Source organism: Protomyctophum parallelum (genome assembly GCF_964188405.1).
Source record: "Protomyctophum parallelum genome assembly, chromosome: 6".
NCBI lineage: Eukaryota > Metazoa > Chordata > Actinopteri > Myctophiformes > Myctophidae > Protomyctophum > Protomyctophum parallelum.
The window spans coordinates 40,916,238-40,935,366 of NC_139701.1; the positions used below are offsets into that span (position 1 = coordinate 40,916,238).

General features: G+C 41.5%; 1 pseudogene across 1 annotated transcript; it reads right to left on the bottom strand.

The window, feature by feature from the left end:
• Nucleotides 1-847: 847 nt before the first annotated feature.
• LOC310859958 (methylcrotonoyl-CoA carboxylase beta chain, mitochondrial-like) lies at nt 848-9,448 on the bottom strand (annotated as a pseudogene). Its single transcript has 11 exons — nt 9,442-9,448; nt 6,840-6,975; nt 5,886-6,086; nt 4,645-4,813; nt 3,907-3,987; nt 3,687-3,773; nt 2,797-3,017; nt 2,202-2,293; nt 1,568-1,607; nt 1,198-1,394; nt 848-937 (listed from the first exon to the last, which is right to left on the bottom strand). The product of its transcript is annotated as a methylcrotonoyl-CoA carboxylase beta chain, mitochondrial-like (transcript).
• Nucleotides 9,449-19,129: the final 9,681 nt, after the last annotated feature.

Here is a 19,129-nt window from a genome sequence, read left to right on the forward strand (position 1 = left end):
AGACGATATAGGGAATTGGAAATGAAAAGATTTAAGACAAATTAGGGGAATTGTTGAGGCTATTGTGTGTAATACCAACAGCAGTAACATTTTATTTGGATTAGAATATAATCACAAATTACTTTAAAATGAAGAGAAAATCCCACTTGTAAACAGTCCCACCAAGGGCAGTGTTTTTCTAACAACCTTCACAGATATGGTGGGGATTGGCTGCACTTTACCACTGGCCAAGGCATTGTTCTTAATCTATATGGTTTGTTTCATACAACCCAGATCAACCCAGAACGAGGTAGTCATTGGTTTCTGTGGACAAAACCCCACAAAGGCAACGGTGTACGATTCCTGGAAGTAATGGAGGTGGTGCAAAGTCAACCAACACAAACATAGGCAACAAACAACTGGAAGCAAAGCAAAGAAATTTATGGAAACAAATGAGATCATTGAGCGCAAGACTGAAACCATGACAAGTTACATTTCTGTGAAAAGGATCAGTTAAAAGCCAACCACCTTCTCATCATTCTTCAGTCTGTATTAATTTACAAGCAATGGGAAGACACCACTTTTAAAATAAAAAGAGTAGAGAGACAAACATACATACAGTGCACATTAGTGTTGATTTTGCTAAATTATAGTAATCGTAAATCGTGTATTTCTGTTTCACTACTTTCACAACAGTAGAGTTATTAGTATAATCATGATCTATAAAATAAATAACAAACGAGGCAGATACCATCCTCTTCCAACAGCCTTTCGAACTGTTCTTGCTTGACGAGAAATGGCCGCCAGGGACGGACAGGCCACGTGATCCATGATAGATGTTTCTACTTCCTAAAGGAGCAGGAAGGTTCTAGATGCGAAGTAGTGGCGTCTGCAGCCTCTCTGTGGACAGCTGATACCGCTGCTGTTTGATGATGTCCAGGCAGTCTCGGAGGAGAACCTACAGAAATGTGGACATAGGGGGTGGACATATAGACAAGCATAAACAAAACAGAAAGAACACAGAGATAAATATGGACAGACATACAATATATAGCCACATCAGTAGGCCTACTAGTTTCCAGGTTTTGAGTCTGTTTCACTGTCCCCCTGGGCACACCTTAGCGGACAGCTGCCGACAGAAGAAGCTGTCTTTTACGTCATTTCCGAGTTTTTAGACAGCTGGTGGATGGAAAAGAAGCTCCACCCCCGCGGGCTGACTGCCGCGACGGACCGATTCCCGGAAACGCTCTCCTCCTTCAGTCGTTTGTTCAACTCAAGCTCCATCGCCTGCTGTTCCTTCTCCTCTGCGCCAGGGGGCAACAGTGAGTCACAGTGGCCTGGAGCCACCACACTGCCACAGACACTCTGGCATTGGGCCACAGGAACAGGAAGTTAGGGTCAAAGGCTCGCCCGCACTGGAGAGAGACAAGCAGAGGGATTCAAATGAAAAGCCATGTTGAACTTTGGTACAACTTTGGGTGTAACCTGTGCATGATTTAAGTCCAGAAATCGTGTGTAGAGAGACAGAAAAGGTAAGAGAGAGATTAGGGGAGGTGTCGGTCGTATTTATATTTGATAAGCCACTCACCATGGCATAACTGTCGGCCCCGTGGCACCCTCCAATCATATTTATATATCATATTTATATTTGATAAACGCACACACACACATACCCACACACACACTTTAATTGTTTGTTGTAGGGGTTTGTCTCGAGCCGATCACGTCATTTTCAAATGATCGGAAATGGATCAGGAGCAAAGAAAAACATGATCGGGACATATTAATATATCCATATCATGATATTATTCTGGATATTGTCTGTGATTTTGGATATTGTACTATCGTGATATGACATGTCAAGTGTTCTATAAACATATCGGCTCCGGGAATTGGCAGATACTCAATCAAATTATCTGATCTGGAGCAAAGAAACGTGATCAGGACATCCCTAGCTTGTTGCTATGCTCGCTTTTATGATTTAACGGACCAATCATTGGCATAAATGTATTATGTCAAAGTACAAATACAGAAGAACAAATAATATTGGAAAGAGACAAAAAATTAATTCAACATCACCAATTATTGCTTTGGAGGAAAGCGTGCGCTACTCTTGCTCTCAATGTCAAGATACGTGTACGTTTACACCTTTGTGTGTCTATGTACTGTGTGCATTCCTGGGAGACTGTGTGTGCGTGCGTGCGTGCGTGCGTGTCTTTTACCCATGTATCTTAGCGAAGTCGGTCACCAGGGTAGTTCCGTAGCGAGCTTTAAACTCTTGGAATCAACTCCCATCCGTCAGACGACTAACGACCTGGACAGACACAAACAATGACATCATCACTGTACAGGCACCAGTGGTGGAGTAATTAATGAAGTAATTCAGTACATTTACTCAAGTACTGTACTTAAGTACCATTGTGAGGTATTTGTACTTTACTTGAGTATTTCCAATTATTTTACTCCACTACATCTATTTGTAAGCTTGTAGATCTGATATTTTTGAAAATGCAAAAGTGAAAGTGGTTAACTCTGTCTGTGGGTTTTTATAAATATGAACAGCTAGACATTAAAATAACTACATTGGATCTATTGGAACAGTTGTTTCCCCCCCCCCCCCACTTTCTGAAAAGTAACCGTTTTAGACGTACAAGTTTCCCAACCGACAGCAACGATATGTAACTACCTTTTTCACCAACCAGACACATATTTATTCCTCTGTCGGTGTACAGTGTGTGTTACAGTATGTACAGTATGTGTGTAGTGTGTGTTACAGTATGTGTACAGTATGTGTGTAGTGTGTGTTACAGTATGTACCATTTTTACATCCAGGCTATGGTTGTAGTTTAGAGGAGCCAGTCCCTGCAGCTCTTTAGAACAATTAACAGGCTCCTCCTCTCCTCTGCTCTTCCTCAGCGAATCCTCCTCCTCCTCCTCATCCTCTGGGAGTTCATAGTTGAGGGTGGAGATCGATGTTTCTGGTGTACTCATACGCCTCCTTCTCGTCCCAGGCAAAATGGTCCACACAGCCGCTCACCCTGAAACAGAGAGACATGGCGAGAGGGAAGAGAGAAGTGGACAGACAGACAGACAGACAGACAGACAGACAGACAGACAGACAGACAGACAGACAGACAGACAGACGCACAGGTAGAGACATGGCATGAGGAGGTGGCTTGATAAGGATGCTCTGGATAAGGAATGGATGTTGTTGGCTCAAATTTACATTTAACTTTAGACAAGCAGAAGCACAGTTTGAGAGGTTAAGAGTTGAAAAGGTTGTGCTGCATGTTGATGCATAGATAGACAGACTGGTTTGTGGAGCTTGCACTCCACTGCTATATGAACTCATTACACTTCAATGGATGAATGTTGACCCATTTTGACCTGAGATCAGATTCTAAAAATGTCTTCTGCATCCTGACAGTTTTCTGAAAAAGCTATGTTTCTATGTCAGTCTTCTTCAATTTTTCAAAAATAGCAGACCTACAAGCTCGTAGTGCGCCACTCGGTGGCGCGCTATGAGCTTGTAGATCTGCTATTTTTCAATAGCTAAAGCATGACATAATGCTAACACCAAACAGGGTTCCTGCCCAAAATGGGTTAAAAACGCATCATGTGACCGGGCAGGAGGGCTCTCTTTCGGGCATCCTTTTGATTCATTTATTTACATTTATTTCTATTTATTGACCTATAGGCCTACTTACTCGGCGTGCAGCGTGGCTCCTCCTAAGTCCTCCGGCGTAACTTCCTCTAGCTCCACCGGCCGTGCATGACCCGCACACTACTGACACCTGCAGGGCACACAGAGAACTGTCACTGCACTTCATGAGCTTTATGTACACAAGCACTTGAGGGCTGTATGCAGTCTATTCACTTATATACAGTATATTGCACAAGTATGCTGCGTTTTATATATTGTTTTACCTGAGGGATCTTCATGGCAGACATGATGGCCTCGTTGTAAAACGTTCTCCCTCCCTGGTTCTTGTCCGGGAAGATCTCTGACTAGACACACACACACAGACAGAGACACACACACACACACACACACACACACACACACACACACACACACACACACACACACACACACACACACACACACACACACACACACACACACACACACACACACACACACACACACACACCAGTGGAATACATTGAAATGATGACTCAAACTCAAGCTGTAGTTGTAGTTGTATATTGTATACCTAATTGAACCATGCAAAAACAAAAGAGTGGATATCCAAATGGAATTCATTAATTTATACAATTTTGTAACTCAGAGTTTACAAATGCAATAAAAAGTTAAATTAGGGTTAAATTAATTTAATAACCAACTTGCATCTCTCTGGCACAACCAGATTTCTGTGTGGCCCCCTTTTCCACCAAAATAACTTTGAACTTCTACAACGTTTCTTCCGTTCTAGATTCTTGGAACCTTGGTGCTTTCACAGAACCGGTTCTGAACCAATTCATTTTCAGTGGAAACACTCTGAACTGGTTTAACTCATTTTGGGCCCCTTTTGGTGTTATGCTTTAGCTATTGAAAAATAGCAGATCTACAAGCTCATAGCGCGCCACCGAGTGTCGCGCTACGAGCTTGTGTGCGTGTGTGTGTGTGTGTGTGTGTGTGTGTGTGTGTGTGTGTGTGTGTACCTGCAGTGGTAAGAAGGCCCCTCCAGAGTCCACCAGGTAGACGCAGGGCAGGCGGTTCTGCATCGCCACTTCCTGTGCCCGCAGCTGCTTCTTCACTGTGATTGGATAAGCCGTGCCACCTTTCACTGTGGCGTCGTTGGCGATGAAGACACACCACAGACCGTTGATCCTGCCGATGCCTGGAGGGACACGGTCGCACGCACACGCACGCACACACACAAACACACACACACGCACACACACACACACACACACACACACACACACACACACACACACACACACACACACACACACACACATTGCTGTCGGGAGAAAACCACACAACTCCATTTTTTGAGTTTTTGGATTTTTTCCCCCCATAAATCAATGCTATTGAACACCCTTTAGTTTACGACGTCTGTGTGTTATTGGTTCAAAAACCAATTGGAACCAATGAAAAGTATTAAAAAGTTCTTCGGACAAAACCTCTTCAACTCCATTGGACCCTCAAACTGTCTGCTATAAAGCAACTCCACAACCTCTCCCCCTCTCATGCAAGTAATTGCCAATATATAAATACCAACTTTGATGAGGCAATATTGCTTTGTTTAAATAAATAAATAAAAGTATATATAAGGTTTTCTTCATTTCATTTTCATTTTGGAGTTAGGTGGTTTCTTCCCGACAGCAGAGATATATTTTGCTAAACACTCAAACTCGTAACTCCCCTAACCCCATAACCCGATTCCCAAAACCCTGCGTGTATGTTTTGCATTTGGTTTGGTATGACTATGTATCATCATGGGTGGGCGGTCACTACTAGTCACTGAGCAGTCAGACAGCCCGCTGAAGGGATGTCTCCATAGGGACAGGTTAGTTACTAGGTTACTACTAGTCACTGAGCAGTCAGACAGCCCGCTGAAGGGATGTCTCCATAGGGACAGGTTAGTTACTAGGTTACTACTAGTCACTGAGCAGTCAGACAGCCCGCTGAAGGGATGTCCCCATAGGGACAGGTTAGTTACTAGGTCACTACTAGTTACTGAGCAGTCAGACAGCCCGCTGAAGGGATGTCTCCATAGGGACAGGTTAGTTACTAGGTTAATACTAGTTACTGAGCAGTCAGACAGCCAGCTGAAGGGATGTCTCCATAGGGACAGGTTAGTTACTAGGTTACTACTAGTCACTGAGCAGTCAGACAGCCCGCTGAAGGGATGTCCCCATAGGGACAGGTTAGTTACTAGGTTACTACTAGTCACTGAGCAGTCAGACAGCCCGCTGAAGGGATGTCCCCATAGGGCAGACCCAGACCAGCGAATGGAGACAGCTCCAGGAAGTCCTCATCGTCCAACAGGAGGCGGAGGCGCTCCTTGACCAGCAGCTTCTTGTTCCTCTGAGTGTGTCTCACTGTGGCGTTTTCACCACCTCCTTTCTGGATCTTCTCCCTTAACTCCACATACCTGTGTGTGTGAGAGAGAGACTTACTGTACAGTAAAATCCTTTACAATCGGTTACAGTGCACCCCCAGAGCTTAATCAACGCTGAAGACTTGACGGCGTAATAACAAAATAACAGTCATCATATTCCAATCCAAGGGCTTAACTATTGGCCTGTAACAATTGAAAGGACTGAAGGTGATTACTATACATTAGTGCTCTCCTACTTAAACGAGTACTTAGTATTCATGTTTCCCAGTGTAGTTAGTCTGCTCTCTGCTGTTGCCATAATGTTCTGCTTTAGAACATCTGCTTTAGGCCGGTCCGGTTTAGCTTGTGTTGGGGTGAGAGAAAACCAGGTTTAATACTGCTGAATCCAGATCAGATTCTAAAAATGTCTTCTACATCCTGACAGTTTTCAGAAAAGTTTGTTTGTTTGTTTCTATGTCAGTCGTTCTTTGATTTTTCAAAAATAGCAAACCTACAAGCTCATAGCACGCCACTCGGTGGCGCGCTATGAGCTTGTAGATCTGCTATTTTTCAATAGCTAAAGCATAACATGATGCTAGCACCAAAAGGAGTTCCTGCCCAAAATGGGTTAAGTTATGTTAGCTTGGCCCTGCCAGTTGGCACATGAAACCGGTCATCCCACAGAAGGTCCAGGGATGTCATTTTTGACAAACCCCGACTTATTAAAAAAAAAGAACAGAGTAGAAACAATATACATTGAAAATAATATACACAGCATAAAACAGAGCAGGAAAGAACTGAACGTACTTGTTTTGGCAGGCAATATTGTTCCGTAGGTTAGCTTCATATACGTGTTGCTGTAGAGGCTGGAGGGGTTGTTCCAGCACCGGGAAGGCACTGGGCAACGCTCGGCTCCTCCTATTGGCTAGTAACCTGGCGTGTACTGATAAGACGTTTCCCTGTACTGGTCTGGAGCCAGTAGATGAGCTTGTAGATCTGCTATTTTTCAATAGCTAAAGTATAACAGAATGCTTAGTTAAAACACCAAAAGGGGTTTCCGCCCAGAATGGGTTGGAGCAGTATATAACTGATAAAAATGATCACCACCATTATTTTAGAAACGATCAGTATAATCACAATGTATTTATGACGTGAAATAGGGTGGAGACGAGGGCAAGTTGCAACAGCTGACCAAATAAGATGCTTGAATTTTCAAGTTTAAATATTATTATGGTAATCTCAGACAGTCTAGGGCTAGGCTAGGGGATGAGGGGAGTAACAATACAAACTAGGCTAGAACGGCCTTTCTGTGTGGAGTTTGCATGTTCTCCCCGTGTCCCCTAGGGTAGGTACCCTCACAAAAAGTAATGCAGTAATCCTGGTCTCTAAACTGCCTCCCCCTGGCCTGATGGAGGGGAAAGGAACTGGTTGGAATAACGTGTTCCTTCCACGCGCTACGTCCAACCAGGGAAACTCCCCCCTGTCAGGTGTAAAGGAGCGACTTGGACACTCAGGCATGAAGGAAGCATGAGTTCAAGTCCGTTGCTCTCCCCAGGTTGGCGGAGGGTGTGTAGAGCCCAGGATCACATTAGATAATTGATACAGGGTTGAACAATGGGTTACAAAATCGTGGGATAAAAATAAAAATAAAACTAGGCTAGAAAAGCATTCAAGGACCAATTATATTATGAACAAAATAACGAGTTAAGAAATGTACAAAACCACTGAAACAACTATGTTCTGAAAGATGGAAACTAAATATATATTTTCTAAAGGAAGAATGAAGATAAACCGGCATAACTGCTGGACAATAACACAACATCGTAAAACATGTAGCCACCCAACCAGACCCACAGCAGGCCCACAGCACAACAACACACACACACACACACACACACACACACACACACACACACACACACACACACACACACACACACACACACACACACACACACACACACACACACACACACACACACACACACACACACACACACACACACACACACACACACACACAACCTGAGCATTAGCTCTGCTGTGTTGTGTAACTATATATAAGACTGAATGGTTCACAGGCATCGGCGTGTCTGAAGAATATGATCACCGGATGGACACGTCCGAGCAGCCTGCCTATACTCTGCTGTCTTTGTGTCTGAAGAATATGATCACCGGATGGACACGTCCGAGCAGCCTGCCTATACTCTGCTGTCTTTGTGTCTGAAGAATATGATCACCGGATGGACACGTCCGAGCAGCCTGCCTATACTCTGCTGTCTTTGTGTCTGAAGAATATGATCACCGGATGGACACGTCGGAGCAGCCTGCCTATACTCTGCTGTCTTTGTGTCTGAAGAATATGATCACCGGATGGACACGTCCGAGCAGCCTGCCTATACTCTGCTGTCTTTGTGTCTGAAGAATATGATCACCGGATGGACACGCGGTCAAGGAGGCAACCGTCTCCTGTTTCTCTTGCTCTCCCTATCTGGTACAATCTGGACCTTTTTCTTTTACAGCTCCTTCTTTTTAAGATAGCTGACCTGAGATCAGATTCATACGAGGTTTCCACTGGACACACACTGGTCTGATTAACCCATTCTGACCTGAGATCAGATTCTAAAAATGTCAGTTGTTCTTCGATTCTTCAAAAATAGCAGACCTACAAGCTCGTAGTGCAGATCTGCTATTTTTCAATAGCTAAAGCATAACATGATGCCAACACCAAAATGGGTGCCCGGTCAGAATGGGTTAAGATAGCTGACCTCAGGAAAGAACTAGGCTAATGTATGTGATTCTTCTTTTCCATGCACGTGGAAATGGGCCTCATGGAAAGTTCCAATCCAGCGTCCTTTTCCTAGAATTGATGAGTAATAAAGGCAACAAAAAAACCCGTTCAGGCTTACTTCCTGACCGAGGTGCCTGTGCCATACCATTTCTCCTAACCGTTCAGGCTTACTTCCTGACTGAGGTGCCTGTGCCATACCATTTCTCCTAATCAATCCCAAACATTATTTTATGTTTTCACAAATGTTTTGTAATCGTGCGTCTCTCCTGGTGTAGTGTCAGACAAATGTACAATTCTCACAAAATGAAGTAAAAAAAAATGATGTTATGCTTTAGCTATTGAAAAATAGCAGATCTACAAGCTCATAGCGCGCCGCTAAGAGCTTGTAGGTCTGCTATTTTTGAAAAATCGAAGAACCACTGACATAGAAACATAGCTTGTTCGGAAAACTGTCAGGATGTAGAAGACATTTATAGAATCTGATCTCAGGTCAAAATGGGTTAAATACATTTAGCAATCAATCAAATTCTATTTCTAAGTACCCTAAAATGCTCTTTATGGGCAGTATACCCAAAATGATCTTCTTATAAACGTGCACATGTTGGCTAGCATGCACACCCAGCATGGTGGTGGCTACTGTACCGAGTACTGTACCGAGTACTGTACCGAGTACTGTACCGAGTACTGTACCGAGTACTGTACCGAGTACTGTACCGAGTACTGTACCGGGTACTGTACCGAGTACTGTACCGAGTACTGTACCGAGTACTGTACCGAGTACTGTACCGAGTACTGTACCGGGTACTGTACCGGGTACTGTACCGAGTACTGTACCGAGTACTGTACCGGGTACTGTACCGAGTACTGTACCGAGTACTGTACCGAGTACTGTACCGAGTACTGTACCGGGGGCTGTACCGAGTACTGTACCGAGTACTGTACCGAGTACTGTACCGAGTACTGTACCGAGTACTGTACCGAGTACTGTACCGAGTACTGTACCGAGTACTGTACCGGGGGCTGTACCGAGTACTGTACCGAGTACTGTACCGAGTACTGTACCGGGGGCTGTACCGAGTACTGTACCGAGTACTGTACTGAGTACTGTACCGAGTACTGTACCGGGGGCTGTACCGAGTACTGTACCGAGTACTGTACCGAGTACTGTACCGAGTACTGTACCGAGTACTGTACCGGGGGCTGTACCGAGTACTGTACCGAGTACTGTACCGAGTACTGTACCGAGTACTGTACCGAGTACTGTACCGAGTACTGTACCGGGGGCTGTACCGAGTACTGTACCGAGTACTGTACCGAGTACTGTACCGGGGGCTGTGTGTGTGTGCAGGGGGCTGTAAAACATGGTGTTTTTCCACTTGAGTAGAGCTATTGCTACCAGCATATCTGCCCTAGAGATAATAAACACACACTATGACCTGATGAGGGTATGTCAGGTTAAGTTGGTGGGAATACAATGGATTTGTCGAATTGTGGTCGATCATTACCTTTGCGGAATCATCTAAAGATCATCAGAATCACAAAATAACTAATAAAGGATGAAGTAGTAGTAAAATATGAAACGTTTATGATAACAGAGCTATTGAAACGCAGCATCCACTAAAACATTTACAGTATGTTCATACGGTCTTGTGATCCTGACCAGGTTTATGAAAGGATTAAACCCTGGGGGGTGCAGAGACCCTTCCCACAACATCTCCTCTTCACAGGTGTGTCCATTAAACCCTGGGGGGTGCAGAGACCCTTCCTCTACCACTGAGCCTTTTTGTGTGCTTTGCCTTTTATCATTGAATGAATGACACTTGTTCTATTTAGTGTGGTTGCCCGAATGGGCAACCAGACTCTTGTAACTGTGACACTTTATTATTATTTTCTCACTGGAGTAGTCTTTATTTTGACGCTTTATACCTCCCACACTGTACGCTGTACGCACTTGAGCCATATGTCAAATTGACCGGAAAAATCGGGAATCGTGTGCTTGTATTTTGTTAAGAGAAATGTTGTATAGTTTAATTGATATGAATTTATTAGTGAATTAAATTTCCCCATTGACATGAATGGGAAAAGGCAAAAATTCACATAAAAGTATTTGTTCCTCGGAGACTGTAATCACTATAGTTACAAAACTTTTAGGGATATTTCAACATTATCACTAAAATTATTTAACCCTAAAATTTTATCGGTCGGCCTCATGGTGGCGCTATAACAGCCCACTTTACCTTTTGGCTTATAACTCTTGAACCGTAGGTCGTAAAATCAAAATTATTTTTTCCCTGGATTCCTTGGGTCATGACGCATCTCCCCATATAGGCCACGCCCATTTCCGCCATGATAGATTTTCCGCCATTTTGAATTTTGTCCAAAACACACTTTTTGCATTTCCTCCTACAGATTTTGTCCAAATCTCACAGAAATCGGCACACGTGATCTCTGGACCCATCCAATTAAAACTGAGCCGCAGAATTTTGAAAGTGCGTATCGTTCGGCCGCAATCGTCTTCCGAAGTTAGTAGGAGGGGCCTATATCACAAAAAATGCCATAAATCACGAACGGAATGTCCAATCCATCCCAAATTTCAATCACATGTCCGGGGTGGTTCAATCAACCAAGTTCTAATAGCAATTCCATTTTCATCCATAGGGGGCGCCGCAAATGCGAGAAATGTAACCGTTTGTCGCAAAAACATGAATTTCGGGGGTTAAATCCCCTCCGAATTACTTACGCATGATCTAAGGCGTGACTTGAAATTGTAATTGGCTGGCAATACTAGTGGGAGGGGCATATGTAAGCCCACTGCGGCAACCACACTCTGCAATTTTTTTAAATTGCGAATTTTCTAGTTAGTGTGGTTGCCCGAATGGGCAACCAGACTCTTGTAACTGTGACACTTTATTATTATTTTCTCACTGGAGTAGTCTTTATTTTGACGCTTTATACCTCCCACACTGTACGCTGTACGCACTTGAGCCATATGTCAAATTGACCGGAAAAATCGGGAATCGTGTGCTTGTATTTTGTTAAGAGAAATGTTGTATAGTTTAATTGATATGAATTTATTAGTGAATTAAATTTCCCCATTGACATGAATGGGAAAAGGCAAAAATTCACATTCAAGTATTTGTTCCTCGGAGACTGTAATCACTATAGTTACAAAACTTTTAGGGATATTTCAACATTATCCCTAAAATTATTTAACCCTAAAATTTTATCGGTCGGCCTCATGGTGGCGCTATAACAGCCCACTTTACCTTTTGGCTTATAACTCTTGAACCGTAGGTCGTAAAATCAAAATTATTTTTTCCCTGTATTCCTTGGGTCATGACGCATCTCCCCATATAGGCCACGCCCATTTCCGCCATGATAGATTTTCCGCCATTTAGAATTTTGTCCAAAAAACACTTTTTGCTTTTCCTCCTACAGATTTCGTCCAAATCTCACATAAATCGGCACACGTGATCTCTGGACCCATCCAATTAAAACTGAGCCGCAGAATTTTGAAAGTGCGTATCGTTCGGCCGTAATCGTCTTCCGAAGGTAGTAGGAGGGGCCTATATCACAAAAAATGCCATAAATCACGAACGGAATGTCCAATCCATCCCAAATTTCAATCACATGTCCGGGGTGGTTCAATCAACCAAGTTATTATAGCAATTCCATTTTCATCCATAGGGGGCGCCGCAAATGCGAGAAATGTAACCGTTTGTCGCAAAAACATGAATTTCGGGGGTTAAATCCCCTCCGAATGACTTACGCATGATCTAAGGCGTGACTTGAAATTGTAATTGGCTGGCAATACTAGTGGGAGGGGCATATGTAAGCCACTGCGGCAACCACACTCTGCAATTTTTTAAAATTGCGAATTTTCTAGTGTTATTTGTTAGTGTGGTCTTTATTAGTAGTCTTTATTTTGACGCTTTATACCTCCCACACTGTACGCTGTACGCACTTGAGCCATATGTCAAATTGACCGGAAAAATCGGGAATCGTGTGCTTGTATTTTGTTAAGAGAAATGTTGTATAGTTTAATTGATATGAATTTATTAGTGAATTAAATTGCCCCATTGACATGAATGGGAAAAGGCAAAAATTCACATAAAAGTATTTGTTCGTCGGAGACTGTAATTACTATAGTTACAAAACTTTTAGGGATAATTCAACATTATCCCTAAAATTATTTAACCCTAAAAATTTATTGGTCGGCCTCATGGTGGCGCTATAACAGCCCACTTTACCTTTTGGCTTATAACTCTTGAACCGTAGGTCGTAAAATCAAAATTATTTTTTCCCTGGATTCCTTGGGTCATGACGCATCTCCCCATATAGGCCACGCCCATTTCCGCCATGATAGATTTTCCGCCATTTTGAATTTTGTCCAAAACACACTTTTTGCTTTTCCTCCTACAGATTTCGTCCAAATCTCACAGAAATCGGCACACGTGATCTCTGGGCCCATCCAATTAAAACTGAGCCGCAGAATTTTGAAAGTGCGTATCGTTCGGCCGTAATCGTCTTCCGAAGTTAGTAGGAGGGGCCTATATCACAAAAAATGCCATAAATCACGAACGGAATGTCCAATCCATCCCAAATTTCAATCACATGTCCGGGGTGGTTCAATCAACCAAGTTCTGAAAGCAATTCCATTTTCATCCATAGGGGGCGCCGCAAATGCGAGAAATGTAACCGTTTGTCGCAAAAACATGAATTTCGGGGGTTAAATCCCCTCCGAATGACTTACGCATGATCTAAGGCGTGACTTGAAATTGTAATTGGCTGGCAATACTAGTGGGAGGGGCATATGTAAGCCACTGCGGCAACCACACTCTGCAATTTTTTAATATTGCGAATTTTCTAGTGTTATTTGTTAGTGTGGTCTTTATTAGTAGTCTTTATTTTGACGCTTTATACCTCCCACACTGTACGCTGTACGCACTTGAGCCATATGTCAAATTGACCGGAAAAATCGGGAATCGTGTGCTTGTATTTTGTTAAGAGAAATGTTGTATAGTTTAATTGATATGAATTTATTAGTGAATTAAATTTCCCCATTGACATGAATGGGAAAAGGCAAAAATTCACATTCAAGTATTTGTTCCTCGGAGACTGTAATCACTATAGTTACAAAACTTTTAGGGATAATTCAACATTATCCCTAAAATTATTTAACACTAAAATTTTATCGGTCGGCCTCATGGTGGCGCTATAACAGCCCACTTTACCTTTTGGCTTATAACTCTTGAACCGTAGGTCGTAAAATCAAAATAATTTTTTCCCTGGATTCCTTGGGTCATGACGCATCTCCCCATATAGGCCACGCCCATTTCCGCCATGATAGATTTTCCGCCATTTTGAATTTTGTCCAAAACACACTTTTTGCTTTTCCTCCTACAGATTTTGTCCAAATCTCACAGAAATCGGCACACGTGATCTCTGGACCCATCCAATTAAAACTGAGCCGCAGAATTTTGAAAGTGCGTATCGTTCGGCCGTAATCGTCTTCCGAAGTTAGTAGGAGGGGCCTATATCACAAAAAATGCCATAAATCACGAACGGAATGTCCAATCCATCCCAAATTTCAATCACATGTCCGGGGTGGTTCAATCAACCAAGTTCTAAAAGCAATTCCATTTTCATCCATAGGGGGCGCCGCAATTGCGAGAAATGTAACCGTTTGTCGCAAAAACATGAATTTCGGGGGTTAAATCCCCTCCGAATTACTTACGCATGATCTAAGGCGTGACTTAATTGTAATTGGCTGGCAATACTAGTGGGAGGGGCATATGTAAGCCACTGCGGCAACCACACTCTGCAATTTTTTTAAATTGCGAATTTTCTAGTTAGTGTGGTTGCCCCAAAAGGGGCAACCAGACTCTTGTAACTGTGACACTTTATTGTGGGCTCGCCACAGCGAGCTCACAATAGTTATTGCCAGCCTATATTTATTATTCTTTATTCGTTATTCCACCCTTTTTTTTGGCACCTAACTACTTCTGCATACTTTACACTAGAAATTTAGTTCAAACTTCAAACTGTTCAGCTCTTTGCAGTGATGTGTGCTTGTATTTTTATTTTTACAAAGTTTTATACTTTTTATACTTTTTAACTTTTTAACTTTTTTTTACTTTCTTTATAGTGAGAGTCGATGGAAGAAAGGTCCCATTTTTCACAGTTAACTTTTTTGAGCTCTTATTACTCCGTCATACTTTCACTTTGAAACTTCATTCAAACTTTATAATGTTCATCTATCTTTGAACTTTCATTGGTGAAAAAGTTGTTTTGAAAAAGTTTATACTTTTTAAAATATTTAACTTTATTTATAGTTTTTTCCTCCCATTGACAATGTATGGGATTTATCTCTAAATCAACCTCACTTTTGCAGCCTCATTACTCTGGCATACTTTGTCGTAGAAACGTGATTTAAACTTTAGAAAGCTCACACGACTCTGGACTTTTTCGTGGTTCAAACCGTATTCGAATACGTTAAACGGTTTTTCCGAAATCGCAGTTCAATCGCAGGCCGTTTCGCCTAATTAGTGTCAAGTTAGAGTGCAGGGCTTCTTTCACTAGAGTGTGTGAACAGAAAATCTTTCCTTGAAAATCTACCAAACAAATTGCCGTCCCGGCCAAAATATTCACTTTACACGCATGTCCTTTGGTCATTTTGTAGCCACACATGTCCTCTTTCACACAATGTGACCACCAAAACACAGAGACATACAGAATGTGAACTACGGCCTTTTAAGTGACACAAATACAGTCAATCTGCTCATTGACCTCAATTGTAAAATCCTTACGAGGAAATTATCGCGATGACAATTCTTAACTCGCTCTTATAACCACATTTTCGATCGTACCAACACCACAATCGCACATGGTGTACCTCAATATCTCAGGCCACTCACAGCGAAAAAATTATTTGCATTCGACTTTTACTTTTTGCGATAGAGCAATTTGTTCGGGCATAGTTTCCCCCCATTCAGAACCATTGTAAAATAAGAGATCAAGTTGCGCGCCACTTGTTTGTCTTTTACACTTCCACAGCTGAGACATATAAGAGCTTAATTACAGGGCTGAAATTAAAGTTACAAGATCTCAATGAGTTGCTCTGCGATACCTTGTGGGCTTGTAGGTCTGCTATTTGTGCAATTGGATGGCCTTTACACAGCTCTCGCAAGAGCACGCACGCACGCATGCACGCACGCACACACACACACACACACACACGTTTATAAAAAAATATTTTCAAAAAAATAAAAAAATATTTTCAAAAAAATAAAAAAAAAATAAAAAGAATAAAAAAAATAAAAAAAAATAAAAAAAATTAAAAAAAATTAAAAAAAATTAAAAAATTAAAAAAACTTAAAAAAAATGAAAAAAAATAAAAAAAATGAAAAAAATGAAAAAAAATTAAAAAAATGAAAAAAATGGAAAAAAATGAAAAAAATGGAAAAAATGGAAAAAAATGAAAAAAAATGAAAAAAATTAAAACTTAAAAATATATTTTTTTCTTTTTTACTTAAAAAGAAAAAACTTCAATTTTTTAGATTTTTTTTTTTTTTTTTACATTTAAAGAAAAACTTTAAAAACACTTCTACAACTTCCACATACTTTATTCTGCTTAAACTATAGTTTATACACATTTTCATACTTTTTTTAACTTTTACTTCAGCTTTAATGCATTTTCTACTTTTCTTTACAATATGCTACAGTCCCGAAATTTTGATTATAGATTTAGAACACCAATGGTAACACCATTACTCCGGTCCCCGAGTTTCAAACTTGACACGGCAATAACTTTATACAAAGCATTTTACGCGAGCCCACGCAGTTTCTACAGGAACTGCTTTCTAGTTATTATTATTATTTTTTTTTCACTGGAGTAGTCTTTATTTTGACGCTTTATACCTCCCACACTGTACGCTGTACGCACTTGAGCCATATGTCAAATTGACCGGAAAAATCGGGAATCGTGTGCTTGTATTTTGTTAAGAGAAATGCTGTATAGTTTAATTGATATGAATTTATTAGTGAATTAAATGTCCCCATTGACATGAATGGGAAAAGGCAAAAATTCACATAAAAGTATTTGTTCGTCGGAGACTGTAATCACTATAGTTACAAAACTTTTAGGGATAATTCAACATTATCCCTAAAATTATTTAACCCTAAAATTTTATCGGTTGGCCTCATGGTGGCGCTATAACAGCCCACTTTACCTTTTGGCTTATAACTCTTGAACCGTAGGTCGTAAAATCAAAATTATTTTTTCCCTGGATTCCTTGGGTCATGACGCATCTCCCCATATAGGCCACGCCCATTTCCGCCATGATAGATTTTCCGCCATTTTGAATTTTGTCCAAAACACACTTTTTGCTTTTCCTCCTACAGATTTCGTCCAAATCTCACAGAAATCGGCACACGTGATCTCTGGACCCATCCAATTAAAACTGAGCCGCAGAATTTTGAAAGTGCGTATCGTTCGGCCGTAATCGTCTTCCGAAGTTAGTAGGAGGGGCCTATATCACAAAAAATGCCATAAATCACGAACGGAATGTCCAATCCATCCCAAATTCCAATCACATGTCCGGGGTGGTTCAATCAACCAAGTTCTAAAAGCAATTCCATTTTCATCCATAGGGGGCGCCGCAAATGCGAGAAATGTAACCGTTTGTCGCAAAAACATGAATTTCGGGGGTTAAATCCCCTCCGAATTACTTACGCATGATCTAAGGCGTGACTTGAAATTGTAATTGGCTGGCAATACTAGTGGGAGGGGCATATGTAAGCCACTGCGGCAACCACACTCTGCAATTTTTTTAAATTGCGAATTTTCTAGTGTTATTTGTTAGTGTGGTCTTTATTAGTAGTCTTTATTTTGACGCTTTATACCTCCCACACTGTACGCTGTACGCACTTGAGCCATATGTCAAATTGACCGGAAAAATCGGGAATCGTGTGCTTGTATTTTGTTAAGAGAAATGTTGTATAGTTTAATTGATATGAATTTATTAGTGAATTAAATTTCCCCATTGACATGAATGGGAAAAGGCAAAAATTCACATTCAAGTATTTGTTCCTCGGAGACTGTAATCACTATAGTTACAAAACTTTTAGGGATAATTCAACATTATCCCTAAAATTATTTAACACAAAAATTTTATCGGTCGGCCTCATGGTGGCGCTATAACAGCCCACTTTACCTTTTGGCTTATAACTCTTGAACCGTAGGTCGTAAAATAAAAAAAAATGTTTTCCCTGGATTCCTTGGGTCATGACGCATCTCCCCATATAGGCCACGCCCATTTCCGCCATGATAGATTTTCCGCCATTTTGAATTTTGTCCAAAACACACTTTTTGCTTTTCCTCCTACAGATTTTGTCCAAATCTCACAGAAATCGGCACACGTGATCTCTGGACCCATCCAATTAAAACTGAACCGCAGAATTTTGAAAGTGCGTATCGTTCGGCCGTAATCGTCTTCCGAAGTTAGTAGGAGGGGCCTATATCACAAAAAATGCCATAAATCACGAACGGAATGTCCAATCCATCCCAAATTTCAATCACATGTCCGGGGTGGTAAAATCAACCAAGTTCTAAAAGCAATTCAATTTTCATCTATAGGGGGCGCCGCAAATGCGAGAAATGTAACCGTTTGTCGCAAAAACATGAATTTCGGGGGTTAAATCCCCTCCGAATTACTTACGCATGATCTAAGGCGTGACTTGAAATTGTAATTGGCTGGCAATACTAGTGGGAGGGGCATATGTAAGCCACTGCGGCAACCACACTCTGCAATTTTTTTAAATTGCGAATTTTCTAGTTAGTGTGGTTGCCCGAATGGGCAACCAGACTCTTGTAACTGTGACACTTTATTAGTGTGGTTGCCCGAATGGGCAACCAGACTCTAGTAATTGTAACACTTTATACTTATTATTAGTGTGGTTGCCCTGAGGGCAACCATACTATTGCTTTAGTGACCTTTTATTAGTGTGGTTGCCTGAAGGCAACCATACTATTGTTTTTGTGACCTTTTATTATTCTTCTTTTTATTATAGATAAACTTTATTTTGCCGCATTATACCTCCCACAGTTTTTGTCGCACGCACTCGAGCCATATGTCAAAACGACGGGCTACATCGGGAATCGTGTGCGTGTATTGGGATAAGACATTTGTTGGATAGTTTAATTGATATGAATTAATTAGTGCATTAAATTTCCCCATAGACATGAATGGGAAAATGCAAAAACTCACTTTCAAGTATTTTTTCCTCTGAGACCGTAAGGGCTATA